Genomic DNA, 15,979 nt, shown 5'->3' with positions numbered 1-15,979 from the left:
AAACCTGGAGAGAGGGCTGGGGTTTGGGGGAAGGGGGGTAAAGAGACAGGGACATACAGGGACAGAAAAAGAAGGAGAGAGAGTCATTAGCGACTAGGAAATGATCTGGCCAAAAATGGATGCTGTTCTGTGTCCAAGGTAAGAGAGATCCCCAGAGAGCAGACGGGATATGGACAATCTTTTGTTATTGTTGTTTATGCTGGCATGCAGCAATGTTCAGATGCAACATCTGCTTCCACACTTACGTATTTAGCATAATGACATACAAGACAACAAACAAGAAATAACAAAATAATGGTACCATACAAACATGATGTCACTGCTCTCTGACTTCATCTCATGCTGGAGTCAACACTCTGATCTGCTCATTTCACACGGCGGTGGACAGACAGTCAGACAGTCAGATAGACAGACAGTCAGACAGACAGACAGACAGACAGACAGACAGACAGACAGACAGACAGACAGACAGACAGACAGACAGACAGACAGACAGACAGACAGACACAGTGTCATTATTGCCTAGGCAGTTCAGGTTTTGAATCATGTCTCCATAGGAACAACGATTCCATGGTACCATATGCTATGGTAACCATGACAAGTCATGACTGCATCATCAGCATGATCATGTACAGCCCCATCGTCTATGACATCCTGTGCTGTGGGCTCCTCCTCACAGCTGTTCAGGATTCAAACCATTTCATGAAGGCAGGTATGTGGATGCAAACATGGTGTGTCACGCATGTAAAAAGGGTTAGAGGTACAGTTAATCATTGGTTCTGGTGACTTCTTCAAATCCTAAAGCCTGGAGATGGGTTATAAAACAGGTTTTGTCAAATGTTAGAAATATTTCAGGAAGCTTTGTTTCCTGAATACAGATGCACGGTAAAGAATACAATATTACGTCATTTCCACTACCGTGTTTTACTAATCCCTTGATCCATCTTTTTAAAAAGAAATTCTCTTCAGCTTCTCTCTGTGACTTCAAGGTAATTTGATCTATACTGAGTCAAGAGTCTGTAGTGTCCAGTCATGTGCAATGTGACCAACATCCTCAATACACCTGTCAAAGTTTATTTGGGTCCGTTGGACATAAACATAGCACTCAATCACCGGTTGCAGACTCAGAGAGACACACACACAATCAGAACCACACACACACACGTGCCACAGAAGATGCGGTCAGAGACAAGTGGTGACAGATTGATTCAGTGTGCGGCAGACGGGGATAACACAACAGGAACGCTCTAGTCCAGTCCTGCAGGATTCTTTGTTCAGCCTCAGCCCTGAAGCAGAATACAGCTGTTTCACTGGATACGGAAATTTATGAAAATTGTGTTTCTAATATTCACCCAAGCCCTGCCATAACAGCCTTATTGAATCAATTGGTTGGGGGGGGATGATTATGTTGAGAAGGGAGAAGGAAAAAAATCAATGCCATCCAGTAATTGCATATTACAACGTTATTTTCTGCATTGATATTGATAATACGTATGTTTACATTTGGTCTGATTAAAATCAATGTTGTAAAGTGAGTTATGACAGGCCTGTCTGATGGGAGGTGTTTATGGAGCAGGCTTAATAGGATTGTTGATGGTAGGAGAGGATTGCCTTCATCTGTCTCCATAGAGAACACTTCCTTCCTGGAGCCTGGAGGCCTGAGACCACACGGCAGCAACGCTAGCTCTCTGTCTGATGTCCCTGAGATGTCTCTCTCTCTCTCTCTCTCTGTCTCTCTCTCTCTCTCTCTCTCTCTCTCTCTCTCTTCCTCTCTCTCTCTCTCTCTCTCTCTCTCTCTCTCTCTTCCTCCCTCTCTTTCTCTCTCTCTCTCGCTCTCTCTCTTTCTGTCTCTCTTTCTGTCTCTCTTCCTCTCTCTTTCACTATCCCTTTCTCTCTTTATGTCTCTCTCTCTCTCTTCAGAGCACTGGTGTGATATCCTTTAACATTCGCTTTTTCTTAAAGAATTGGCACCTAATTTGTTTCCTGGAGCTTGTGCTCTATCTTGTTCTCAAATATTCTCATACTTCAGATTACACTGTCATATTTTTTATGTCAATGGTATAAACAAATCAAAATGATACATATTTTTTTTTTTCTGCATGTCCTAGATATAATGTCAAACATTACTGTAATTCGGGCCTATTCAATGTGTTAAGAAACCCACCTCATCCACATTTGTCTTACAATGGTCTTTTCTCGTCAATCCCCCCTTACATCTCACTCGCTCTTTCTCTCTGTCAAACCAGCACAGTATCTAACAACTAACCTCCTAATTCTGTTATATGGCTCTTTAGATTATGCAGTTTACTTTGGGACGCAATGTTTCCCACATGTTCTTGGTATCAGGTGCCTGTGTGTGTGTGTGTGTGTGCGTGTGTGTGTGTGTACGTGTGTGTGAAATCAGATACACCTGAGGGACCTGAGGGAACAACAGAAGAGGTACACACACACACACACATACACATCCTCAGCCACAATGTCTTTTAAAAAACCTGCAAGTCTCCCATCTCTGAGCCATATTGGAAAGAACCATTGACAGCCCACAGCTATCGGATATACAAGCTAGACTCTAAAGACATTTGGATTGTATGTGAGAGTGCTTTTAGGTAGAGTAACATGGTTGCTGCTTGGGTAAAGTTGTTATCCCAGACGAACACAATCACTGCTTAATGACTCATAACAAGACAGGACAATAGACCTGAGTAGGGTTGTACATTACCTTGCCACAAATGCACTTGAATTTCCACCAACAAGCAAAACCACTCAACATATTATTGTGCCACAATAATATGTCATCGTATATTAAGAGGGAAAAAGGGTTTTGGGTGGTGGCGGGGGGGGGGGGGGGTTAGGGGTGTGGGTGTGTGTGCTAGTGTGTATCATTGTGCTAGTGTGTTTGTGTGTCTGTCCAATGCTTTTGCACAACCACGCTTTCCTCGAAGGTGGAGGTTTTTGGCAAGGAAAGCCACTTTCACTCTCAGCATCAATCCATTGCTGGATATTAAGGACACAACCTTGTCCATTAGGTAAAACTCATGGAAATGAGTTCCTCTCCCGTGTGATGTTGGGGTCTGTTCTGGATGGCAGATGAGGGGGCAGGACACAGCTAACCCTATTCAGTCTGCCTTCCCCAGGTTGTAGGATAGCAGCAGCAAAGCTTTAGCTTAATTAAAAGTTTCACCCATCTGGCGACTTGCATTCTGTCTCAAGGTGAGGGGGAGCCTGAGCGGAGTGACAGAGGAGATAAGGAGACAGGGAAGAGGGGGGGAATGAAGGGAGAGGATATGATAGCTCTGTGGACAGACAGTAGTTAGACAGTTTTGTGCAGGTGAGTGGGAGGTGTGTGTGTGTGTGTACGAGTGTGTGTCTGTATGTTAGAGGAGAACAGCAGAACAGAAGATGGAGGGAATAAGAAAATAGAAGAAAAGGGCCCCTCTGTTTCACTTAGTGTCTGTCTCTTCCCCTCTGCTCCCAGCTGAGCCCTGGCTGTGACTGGACTGTATCAGCGTTCAATCACAGGAGCGCTCCAGCAGGCCAGACCCCCCCCCCCCCCCCCCCCCCCCCACCTCTCCCCACCCCCCACCGAGCGCCCTCCACCCCCACTGCCCCCACGTTCCCCGGACAGTGAAATATGGCTACAATTAGCCCTGGACACAGTTCAATGATGATAAAGTGCATTCGCACCTTTTAGACCATGATTAAAATGCCCACCCTGCTCAGTGATAGAGAGAACTAATTTCACATTATTTTTATTATCACCAGCACTTGATTATAATGCACTCTCTCGATTTCTTTTTTTCTGGTCTTTCGTCTCTCTTCTTCACTTATTCCTCTCCTCTTTCTTTCTTTTTTTTTTCTCCGGTCGTCCACAGACCCGGGCCTGGATGCAGATAGAAACGCGGGGTTCTTTATCATCTACAGATCAGTGACACTGTTCTCCACTGCTCCATTTGTTCTCACCCCTCTCTCCCCATCGCCACTTTCACGGCAGTCACATGAGCCAAGTCTAACCTCTCTCTCTCACCTCCATTCTACAGACCCAACAGACCCGGCGCTGGCTCTGAACACAGGACTCGTCGTAAGAAGAACTTTCCTTGCCAAGCTACAAATGTGACCCCCCCCCAATCCCTCCTTCTCCCCAACCCTCCATCTCTCTCTCCTTCTGCGTCCCAAGCATACACTCACGCAATCACAGGACACCGCCGCCACCCCACCCCCATCCCTCCCAAAACTGTGCATGAGGAAAGTCACTCCTTAAAAGAGGAATAGAACAGAGTGATAGATGGAGGGGTGGTAATGAAATGGAGACATCAAGGAGCATGAAGAGGAGAGGAGAGAGGGAAGGTGAGGGAGGAGAGCGGAGGGGGGAGTAATCCAGTAGGAACCAAGCTGTCCGCAATGAGAAAGAGACGGGGGCCAGTAGAGGGGAAGAGAGAGAGGGGTGAGAAACAGAGGGAAAAAGAGAGAGGCAGGAGGAAGAAGAAAGATCGCCTTTCGCCTGTGTTCCATCAAGGGAGAAATTACACATTTACTAAGGTTTTTTCTTAAGACGACGGGCCTCATAGATCAAACCACTGGATGTACGAGCCAATTTTCAACATGAAATATAGACACCGGGAATCAATTTCACCTGTGTTTTCTGCTCCCCCCTACACCAGTGAACACTCCCGCTGGCTGTGCTGGGGGAACGGATCTGCCCCTGTGTCTCTCTGACACCCACATTATGTTATCTACTGCTGCATCTGGGTGAAAAATGGAAGCGTCAATTACGTTCAATAATGATGTGACCTTTGGAGAAATCGGAGCGTCTCTGCATGTCAGTCTCTGGAAGAGATGAAAAACACCAAATTTCGAATATGTATTGATCACTACAGCATGTTTAAAGCTCCCATGCTTTTTAGCTACAGTGATAATTAATTTGCAAATATCATGATCGTCGTGGTATGATGTTACAAAGTTTGTATCGAAAAACATTTGTACGGAAAGGTTTTGATGTCATTTTTCAGTGTGATGGGAAGCTAAGGTCATTATGCCGTTCAATAGAGCTTAGAAAGGACGTTCTGTGTCCTCGGTTTCCTTCACAGTAATTAGTACAGCCACCACTCATCTCACTCTCCTCAGATCATAAAAACCGGCAGGGTACACTAACTAAAACTGATGACTTCATGTGCATTGTTTTCCTGGCCCAGGGAGTTCTGATATGAAGATATGTCATGTTGTTATGCACAGCCTGATGATAAAGTACAAAAAGCCTGTGTTGTTTGGCTGGTCAGAGGTGTGTCACACAGCTGCTGTCCCCCGCACCTGGAAGACAGGAAGTGATTCAGAGAGCTTCCTGCTCATGTTGTACTGATACTGAGCGGAAACACCAGAGTGAAAACAAGTTCCTTCATCTAAAGAACAGGAGGAGGCGTGGACGGTCCTGTGAAGCTGTCTGGGAGAAGTGCTCTCAGTACCACGTCTGCATTGTGGGAGTGGAAGAGAGGCGGAGAAAAGACCCTGTGTTGTCAAAACAGGTTCTATGCTGTTCCATGGCAGAACTAACACATCGTGTGTTAGAGGTATGTTTAATTTTCCCTTGAGGTATGTTTAATTTTCCCTTTTGCCATGACATGATGATGTCAAGTTCATTTTAGTGCCTGTACTGGACACTAGTGAGCATAACATCATGTCAGAACACACTATAGCTTCAATGCAAGGCCTCCACCCCCCCCCCCCCCCTGCAGTCAATGTCTGTCTGTGTCAGAAAGCAATTACTACCTAGCCAGTCAGGGGCTGGGATAAGTAGTGGGTGGATCTTCATGTAAAATTCACTTAACTGCCATATTTTTCCTTCTGGACAAGATTAATAGCATTATAACTCGTTTTGGGAAAGAATGATGGCGTAGCTGCCTTCCTAGTCAAATACCCGGCTCTGCAGCGATTTCTTAATACATCCCTCCAAATTGAGGTTAAGAGGAGATATCCTGGAGGTTATCTGGCTGGGGTGTGCGTGGCGGGGGAGATTGATGTGCTAAGAGAGCGTTATGCCGGGGTGATATTCATATGGTAATGTTCTATTGTTACAGGCTAGCTAGAGATTTTCTTAATCTGCGCTGTGTTGAAATAGAGCTGAAAAAGAGACTTTATCTAGAACCTTGATGATGGGACCTCGATAGTATCAACAAAACAACATGCCTTTTTTGCGTAAATTAAACCCACCTTTGTGTGTAGAAAAAGAGGGTGTGTGTCAGATTGTTTTATACAGTAGCCTATGAGTTTTCATATATAAAATGATAACTTAATCTGTGATCTTGGTCAATCCCATGTCTGATCTTGGATGTTATAAATTTGATTCAAAGGAAAAATATACTGAATAAAACATAATGTGATATCATCTATTGTGTTGAATGGTGTGTTTGACTTTATGTGAACATTGATAAGAAAAGGAACAATGGAACACTTCCTTTTTGAACATGAGTATTATGAAGTTTGAGCCAAAATGGTTAAATAAGACTTATTTTACAGTATATTGGCTCACAGGAATCTGTTTGCTCTTATCTATAAAGATAGTCCAGCGTAAATTTCTACATGCATTGCATAGTGCACAGTGTACAGTTGCATTCTGTACTACCACCATTTTCACCTAAATCATGACAGGTTATCTCTTCAGCAGAAGCGTATTAATGGGTTTTCGCAGGGATTGATATACATCAGTATATTGTGATGATCACTAATCACCAAACTATGGCTTATCAATATTTATCAATGGACAAGAAGGACAGCGCTGTGGAGAGGAAGACGTCTCCTCAGCCCGACCGCACTGTGGACCCAGACCTGAGCAGTAGCAGCTTTGATTAAGCTGACCTACTGTGTTTTGAATTGCTGCTCCTCTCTCTAAGTGCCCATTGGATTTCTGTATCTCAATGCTTGTGCATGCATTTTTCTCCATATTATCCCCCACGTTTCTTCGGCTTCTAATCAATAGCCATATTAATCATTCGGAAGAAGGGAAAAAAAAAGTGGTGACAAACCAATTATTAATCTGCCCTGTCAAGTCCAATACAGTAATGAATTTACTAAAAATGGTGTTAACTTCATCCATTCATTAAGTGCTGATGGGTGACAGACTTCACAATGTCAGAGGATTTTCTCGGGGTATTGATGCCAGGATCTGGCAGCTAATTTACTGTGCTGTCTGTGGAGCCGCAGCAGGGCCAGGCCACTCCCTCTCCTCCTCCTCTACAGGCTCAGAAACAGCAGGTCTGGATGGTGGTTAGAGAGCCTGACGAGGGGGAGACACAGAGCACAGCTGCACAAAGCAGACCTCCTCCTTGCTGTGTGGAAGTTGAAGATCACCTTTAAAACTTTACGTCGGAACAAGAGCTGAGATCTCTACACTCCGTCTAGTTAGGCAGGTATCTATGGTGGTCTAAAACGTCTTTATCAAGGTGATCATGATCCATAAAAACTAGAATGTGCCTTATCCTAACCAGGAAGAAAAGCAGGCCATTCCCATATGAGCCTCTAGAGGGCGGACCAGAGCACTTTCGTTCCCAAGTCCTCTTCCTGGTCCACACCTATCGATGAGGCTGCTTTCCACTACACTAAACCTGTGATCAACAGAAGGAATGATCAAAGCTGGATGATGCATCGGGAAATCATTGACAGGGACAGCCGGTCTGAAGGACCACAACTGATGGTCCTTTGATGAGCTGGTGTTCAAACGCGGAGCATCGCTGCATGATGCCGGCTGGTTTGGTCAAGATCAGGGACAGCAGGGTAGAAGCTTGTCTTCTGGCTTCTTTAACGTTGACATGTATGTTCCTCAAGGTTGACAACACTCCTTCTCCTCCTGCGACTTCTCATCCCCCCTATCCCTGACCCAGACCACGGACCAACCAGTAGCCTGAGATCATGTACTATTTATACACCCTGTGTTGTCGGGTATGGAACCCCATTCTTTCTCCAGGCAACCCCAAATTTGCATACAAATGAAGTTCTAAATGGGCTCAATGACATAATTGACTCGCAATTAGAAATATTCCAGAGCTGGTCACTCCAGTGGACGGAGCAAGTGCAGAACGAGGCAAAATGAGGCCTGTTTAGCATATTAATGAGCCTCATTAGCTGTCACTTCAGTACGTCTGACAAGAGGACTTATTTATTCACAGGCCTTTACAGCTTCATTGGGAACGAGGACTTCTCAGCACTAATTGTTTTTGAGTATGTTGTCCTCCAATCATCAAGAAAATGGGACTCATTTCAGAGACCGAACTTGGCCAACATCAATTCAAGTGTGGCCTATTACAGGCGATGGGGTGTGCGGGGTTTGGACCGTGGCACTGTGACTGTCACCACTCAGATAAGAGCCGAAGCCACGCAAGGCCGGGAGAGACGAGCCAAAATAACAATGCAGCCCGCCGTCTGGCGCCACAAACGAACGGGGCTTGGTTCGTGGAACGTTGACAAAAAGTATTTCCTCGTCAAGGTTCAAAAAGGTGTTTGAACTAACAGCACTGTCTCTTTGACAGTAACAAAGGGAAGTGTGTGACGTGAGCTCAGCGACAGGCATACCTTACTGTTACATCTCAGACACCTCTGCACACCGCCCCTCAGAGTGTGTGTCGGGGGGGGGGCACCTTCGCATGTTTTGTTTGCCAGGTCCCTAATTACCCGGTGACACTGCCACGTGTGTATGTGTGCGAATCCCAGCTCGCGTATGTGTGTGTGTTTGTGCCAAGTCGCTCGGCAGCAAAAAGCAAGAGAGACAACGAGAAGGAGACGGAGAGCAGGAGGAGGAGGAGGAGGAGGTGGTTATCTGGGAGACAGGTTTAGCACCCCCACATTGTAAACAAGGGCCCCAGTCGCCTCCTCCAGCTTGTTAACATCATCTCCGTCATTCAGTGGCGGAGTTACTGTCAGCTCCTCGCTGCGCGCTACGCAATCAGCATTAACCATGTCAGGCCCTTAATGGGCAGGCAGTAAAAAGCTGCTGACAGCCTTGCAGCCGCGCTGAATCCACACAGAAGACAAACTGCCTCTCACACACACCCACACACACACACCGACGCACTCAGATACCATACTGTAATAATAATGCCACACACATAAACGGGTGATGATGTCAAACACACACACACAAGTTATGCATTAAATATACTTTTCGGCAATGGCAGACACTTGTCAGTACAATGTTTGGAATTCACTCAAATCATGGGTAAATCCATTGAGATATGACCTTCAATCATTTCAAATAACTACAAATACAGTATTGAAACAAATACCCTACAAAAGGAAGCATTGATGTTGAAGCATATCTTGTCTGCCTTTCTGTTTATTCACTGGAACATTAAACCAGGACAGGCCATCCATGTCCGATACATTGTTGCCCTTTCTGCAGATGGCTCTCAGGGCTACAAAGGCTAACAGCCCTGTTCTCTGGAAGCGGTGAGGTGGCTTGCACCGATCATCTAGGTCAGGTAGACCTGAGCGTCCAGTCCTGGCAACGCGCTTGACCTTTCTCTCTTCAGGACTAATCTGATTGGGCCTTCTTTATGAAATCAGCCGCTAAAGGTCAGCGGGCTGTTTAACATGGGGGACCCTTCAGCGATGGAATTTGCCTTGCAGTAAATTACCTTTATTGTGTTTCGTTCACATGTCGTCCATGCAAAAGGGCTGTACTTAACTCCTAGGGGGTGTGGAGAGTCCGCTGCGCTGGTCATGTTAATGGTTAATCGTTAATGGACCCCGCTGTCTGGCTGGAGGGGGAAGAAGCTGATTGATTAGAGAATCTTGAATATGTATGGCCTGCTTAATGATTCTGGAAACAGAACATAGAACAGGGAATGTTAATAAAAGGTACATACTGTAAACAGTACATAATGAAGTATCTTTATGAAATCCAAAACATTAAATATGTATTAATATTAAACAAATACTACTTACATTACTCCACAAGATAGGTTCCGAGGTTTGATCCAATTGCAGACTGTTGAAGGGACCAATGATATTAATGTCTGCCTCCATCATCCACTGGCCTTCATCTCGATGAGCGAGAATAAGAGAAGATGGACCTTCAACAAGCATCACATCGATATGGAGAGAGACTGTCTCTGAATTAAAGCTTCCAAATGTCAGCCTCCGTTGAGTCTCCATCTTTGGATCTGAGTCCTAATGGGGTTGTCATTTGATCTGAAGAGCCTCCACACTGCCCGGCTACTGACCCTCTGCTATCATAGCAGCTCTACGTCAGACACAGTCCCCATCTTCCCCTGGATCACAGTGTGTGTGCGTGTGTGTGCGTGTGCGTGGGTGTGGGTGTGTGTACAATGGATATGTCACTTATGGACAAGTGGATTACTGTCCTGCATTTGACATGGGTCTTGCTCTTGGCTAGAGGTGAAAACACGACAGGACTCAGACATGACTAACACAGACAGACACACAGGACAGAGGACACAGAACACAGGACACAGAACACAGAACTAAGGGAAATCCCTTGATGAAAGTGATATTTTCCTAAATCATGACCAACGCAGAGATGCCATGATTTATCAACAGATCTTTGATTCCTTGACATGAAACAGAGGTAGTTAGAAACATGCTCTGTCCCCTCAGACCCAAAAACACAAGAGGATGTCCGTGACCGTGATCGTCCACTAGGGAGAAGCGACCAGGCCAGCACAGGAGGACCAGCACAGACAGAAAGGTAACATTCGTGAATGTGGCAGAGCAAATGGGATATCCGTTTGCAGTCTCAGACCTTGAAGCCCAGTTCATATTTATGAAGGACTGAAAACAGGCTGAAGCACAGCCGAGAATTCAATAAAACGCATTTCAATAAAACTCCCTCTGAGAGTGGACGTCTTGTTCAGGCCCATTTACGAGCGCCACAACAAATGAACCTGTTCTGAAAGGTCACCTCATGGCCTCGTCTGCTTTGTCCGAGTCATTTCCATGGAGGATATAAAAAGTGGAATCTTTTCCATTTCTCTCTTCACTCTCTGTCCTCAAATGTAACCATGCACAGACCCAGGTATGCCCACACACACACACACACAAGCAAACTATGATCGAACACGGTTCTTGGTCCTGAAAGCAATCCAACTGGGATCTTTCACGTCTGTTGGACCTAGACGGGCAGAGGAAGAGTTTCTAATAGGGCTGTAAGTCATCCCTACTAAAAGCCTCATCTAGAACAATTAAATGTAACAAATGAACATTTCCTTTTCTCCAACAGATCCCACATGCATTCATAACTCTAAACCAATTGTAAACTGACCTCTTCCGAATGTGCTGCAAATATAATGTTTCAGACTAAAACCATTTTCCTCATCAATTGCTGGCTAATGATGTTGTCGGTTTAGAGTGCAATAACGTCGCAAAAGAAGTAGGACTCGTTTGAAGGAGCCGCGTGAACGATGGCCACAAAGTCTTTAAACGAAAGGCTGGTTCTTTGCTGGGGCCAGGTTGGTCTCGCTGCCGTGATGCTAAACCACCTCCATCACTCCAACACTGCAGTGAATCCAGCGATGCTGTGGGGCTGTTTCTATGGACAACGTTGTAAAAGACATGTGAATTACAATTTTAACTCACAAGTGGTACAAGTCCCGATTCACACATTAACTCTCACTCTGTCTGTGTTACTCTAGAATCAATGAACGCTACATAATCCACCACTTAAGCTTTCACTATCAATGAAACACCACAATGTGTTATTACTTTTAAACATTTTAAGTGCATTTATATTCACGGAAAGAAAAAAAAATGTGTGCACTTATAATTAGAAGTCCACTTCTAAAACGAAATCACACTCAGAGCTAAATAAAATAAAGCTCCAAATATTTAAGATTTCAGATAAACAAATCTAACCGCTCTTACCAAAATGTGAAACCCCCCTTCATTCAATATTGATTGAATACAATGCAGAAATGTAAAACACTGCGTTGATTACACAAAGTTGTGGTTCGTGCACACAGGCTACCATGTCAGCGTGGGGTCTGAGGACCGCTGTGGTGCTGGAGAGGGCAAGAATAGGAGAGTCCCATTGTTTTCAGGCTGCTATGAAACAGGCAGCCATACAGAGTCCTCGAGAGGGGGGTTTATCCAGAGGTTAGGCAAATACTGTCTGGTCCGGGTTGTTACTGGGGTGGGGGGATTAGTGTTAGTGTTGGTCAGATGTGGGTTGTAGCAGCCTATTATTCAGATGACATTGTGTAGGGGAGGCTCTCCTGCTGGGAGGAGGATCATGATTTCATATAATGAGAGGAATAAAGCATCATTAGTGCAAATTAACTTTTGTCAGCGGAGGTGATTTTGTTGGGTGTTAGACTGCCACTGGCAGCAATGAAGACGACAATTTATGTGGCTGGGATGGAGGGATGTAGGAGGGGGTGAAGTGAAGCACTCTGGGATGCATTTAGTGCCCGCGTGGCAGGGCTGGGCGGTCAGCAGGGCTCGTCCGTGTTTCTGTCACTCTCAGGGCTGGCCCGGGCAGCCAGGCTGAGTTTGCTGTGCCAAGATGAGGCATGGCCATGTTTAATTCATACCGCCTGTGTTCCACTCGGGCTCTGGAATGGGCCTCAGTCAATTAATTAGCACCAAACAGCCATTCAAAACAAGATGGGCCGTGTGTAGGTCGCCCATTCTGCAGGTTTGAAGCTCTCCAGACCAGCCAATATACCATGCTCATTTGGCTGGGCCAATTTAGGACTCCTTGTTAGGAGATCTGTATCATGCGTGGTGTACGGTACCTGAGTGTGCCATGACAGCAGGCCATATTGTAGACAGCTAGATGACACATTGACACTGAGGAGACCATGGTGATGTGGTCACTGTCGGGTTGTCTGATCGCTTGTGATATATTAGATAGTCAATCGTTTTTTTTGTGTTGTTGGTTTTTTGTGTTTATCTTTATTAGAAGGCAGGCCATGGACACATTTGAAAAGTTCATGTAGTTGCTTTAAACCAAAACAGTATTTATATTAGTATATACTGTGTTAGTGTATATATTTATATTATATTAGTATACATATTTATTTACATTTGCATTTAGTCATTTAGCAGACGCTCTTATCCAGAGCGACTTACAGTAAGTACAGGGACATTCCCCCGAGGCAAGTAGGGTGAATGTAGGGTGAAGTGCCTTGCCCAAGGAAACAATGTCATTTTGCGCGGCAGGGAATCAAACCGGCAACCTTCTCATTACTAACCTGATACCCTAACCGCTTAGCCACCTCAGCTGCCACGAACTATAAATTATGTACAATTATTTTATTTATACCAATGAATTATTTTTAAATTGTTATAGAAAACAATACATTGTTACATAAGACAGAAATCAAGTGCAAAATGTTTTGCCAGTAATATTATGAACAAAAACAAATGATAAGATAATATCTGCATCTTTTGTTATACAGGACAAATGATACAAATAATGAAGAAGAAATGATAAATATTCCATTTGTACTGATGAGATCCTCTCACGGTGGCTAACAGGGGAACACGGCTCCCGAGTGTATGTCATCTGAACAGGGAGAGGAGCCACTTCTCTCTACACCACGTTAGATGAGGGGAGGGAGATAAAAGACTTGTATGTTAATCAACCCTGATGAATGGGCCCGCGCTCTCACAAACACAGGCTGGCCACGAGTCCCTGGTGAATTCTTCAAACAACTAGCACAGAGGGAGGAGGGAGTCCAGGACATGAGGGGGACGAGGAGGGGAGTCCTTCCAGGAAGTAAACCCTGAGATAGTAAAGGAAGATGTACTGTATGCAGATAAGTGGTGTGTCAGAGAGGGTGTGTGAGAGGAGTGAATGGGAGGAGGGGTGGGGTTCTGTGAAAGTGGAGTTCATGTAATGCTCTTGAAGAGGTGGTTGTGTCATCGTGATGACACATCTAAATCTGCTTAGTTAGGGGGCTCCAGCTAACGTATTATCAGCCAGATTTGAGTAATAGACTCCTCATTTAGCTCTAATGCCTTTTGCATAGAGAGCAACCTCCTCTCATCGCTCTTTAAGATGAATCGGCTTCCCAGGCTAAAGAAAGAAAAAAAAAGCTCTAAAGATATTAGTCTGCCCAGTAACTGCATAAATCATAACATTTTACTAATGGGAGCAAAGTTAAACACAGCCACCTTCAGAACACACACAGAGAAGATTAGGTTGGTGATGTCATAGTGAAAGACCCCTTTTATATTTGCGTAAGGGTTTGTGTCCATACGACCTGCAGACCAGCTTTAGCTTCACATTAGCAATAAAGTCATCCATCAGTGTTATTTATTTCAATTAACCACTGTATTTTTATTGTGAATTTCATGGGACTGTTTTCATTTGGCTGATACAAATGCAAGCTGAGTGATGAACTCTGCATTTATTTGTAAATAATTATTACAGTAAATATTAATATTTAAATTAAACATTAGTTATGTAATTACTGGTGTTTATGCCATTGGTATGAGAGTTATCTAAACTCCAAAAATTGGCTCATACAAAAAGACACAAAGAAAATAAAGAAAAATAAATCGTATTGATAGGCACACTGCAAGTATGATAAGAATGTTTCGTGTCGAGTGTATGCATGTGTGTCTGTCAGACAGTGTAACTCTGCTCCCCCTCATTAGACACGCTCCTCCATCACTACTCCCAATGTGCCACACTCCCCCTCATAGTCAAATTAAACACACCTCTCTGCCTCACATGGCCCAGAACACCTGCTGCATCACACAGGCAACGCCTAGCTGACACAGTTTGTTTTCTACATTTAATTTGACAGAGCTTTAACTAGGGCCTGCTGCTTGTCAAATGTACCAGCAGCTCAGATGGAGCAGAGCGGGAGGTGTTCTCTTCAAGGGCGGGCGTGTGTGTGTGTTCCTGTGTGCATGTGTGTTTGTGTGTGTGTAAAGCAGAGTGACTTTGAACAGGCCAAGCTCGCCCCGGCACACACTGAGAGGGGCTGCACACACGCTGAGGGTTCCTCCATATCTGTCTCTCTCTCTCTTTCTTCCTCCTCTTAAGTGGCGGGCTGAGTGAGGGTGTGAGGGAGACGGGGGATTTTATTTTGATGATGGTTCCCTGTCTAGTCCAGCTTAAACACCCCCCCCCCCCCTCCACACACACACACCCTCTCTCTCTTTTCTACCTCTCTCTCCCATCTCTCTCTCCATTCTTCAATCCCGGTATCAGGAAACCTTTTAAAGTGTCTCAGAGGCGTGTCTGACTTTGGTCCCGATCCCTCTGCCTTTCATCCAGGCAGAGGGGATGAGCGTACTCATGCTGTCATCCACATCTTTCCACGGGACACTTTGCTCATTAGGCCAGGAACAGGGGACTGCACACACTGGCTGACTGGCTCCCTGCTCTACTACATCACAAGAGAGCCTGAAGCAGGCAGGTGCAGAGGAACAGCTAGGAGTGGAGTCAACTCAGTGGGTTGCCTTTCCGTAGCGGACCTGCGTGTGGCTGTGTGTGTTTGAGATGCCCTAGGACAAACAAAGGGATGAGGTCTTCGCTGTTTGGGGATTCAGATCCCATTCAAAGTGTTGGGAACTAAAGACCACACGGTCAGAGAGTAAGTCGAAGAGGAAAGGTGATCCAACACACTTTCTACTTGCAGGTATTATTAAGGAAGCCTGTAAAGAAAATGTGAGGTCATGACAGTCAGACTTTGTCAATCTAAATGTCAATGTATGCACAGTTAGATATCAGATCATATTAACGTATCATCCACTGATCCAGAATGGGTTCACAAAGGGCCTGTATAAATCAAGGACCTGTTTGGAAACAGGTCCTGTTATAAACTGTGACACTGTATGTCAAAATAGAATATTCCAACTGTAGGAAAAAAACATCCTTTGGAACCAGACCAACAGCTTGGCATTAAAAGTCTGAGACCAAACACAAGCCACCCTCTCTGGAGGCACAACATGCAAACTCTGCTGATCTGAGTTTTAGAACCAAAAGCCTCTTTTGATTTGTTCTTTGGGCCCAGGTAAATAG

The sequence above is a fragment of the Hypomesus transpacificus genome, chromosome 10, assembly GCF_021917145.1.
Source record: "Hypomesus transpacificus isolate Combined female chromosome 10, fHypTra1, whole genome shotgun sequence".
NCBI lineage: Eukaryota > Metazoa > Chordata > Actinopteri > Osmeriformes > Osmeridae > Hypomesus > Hypomesus transpacificus.
This window is presented reverse-complemented; position numbering follows the sequence as displayed.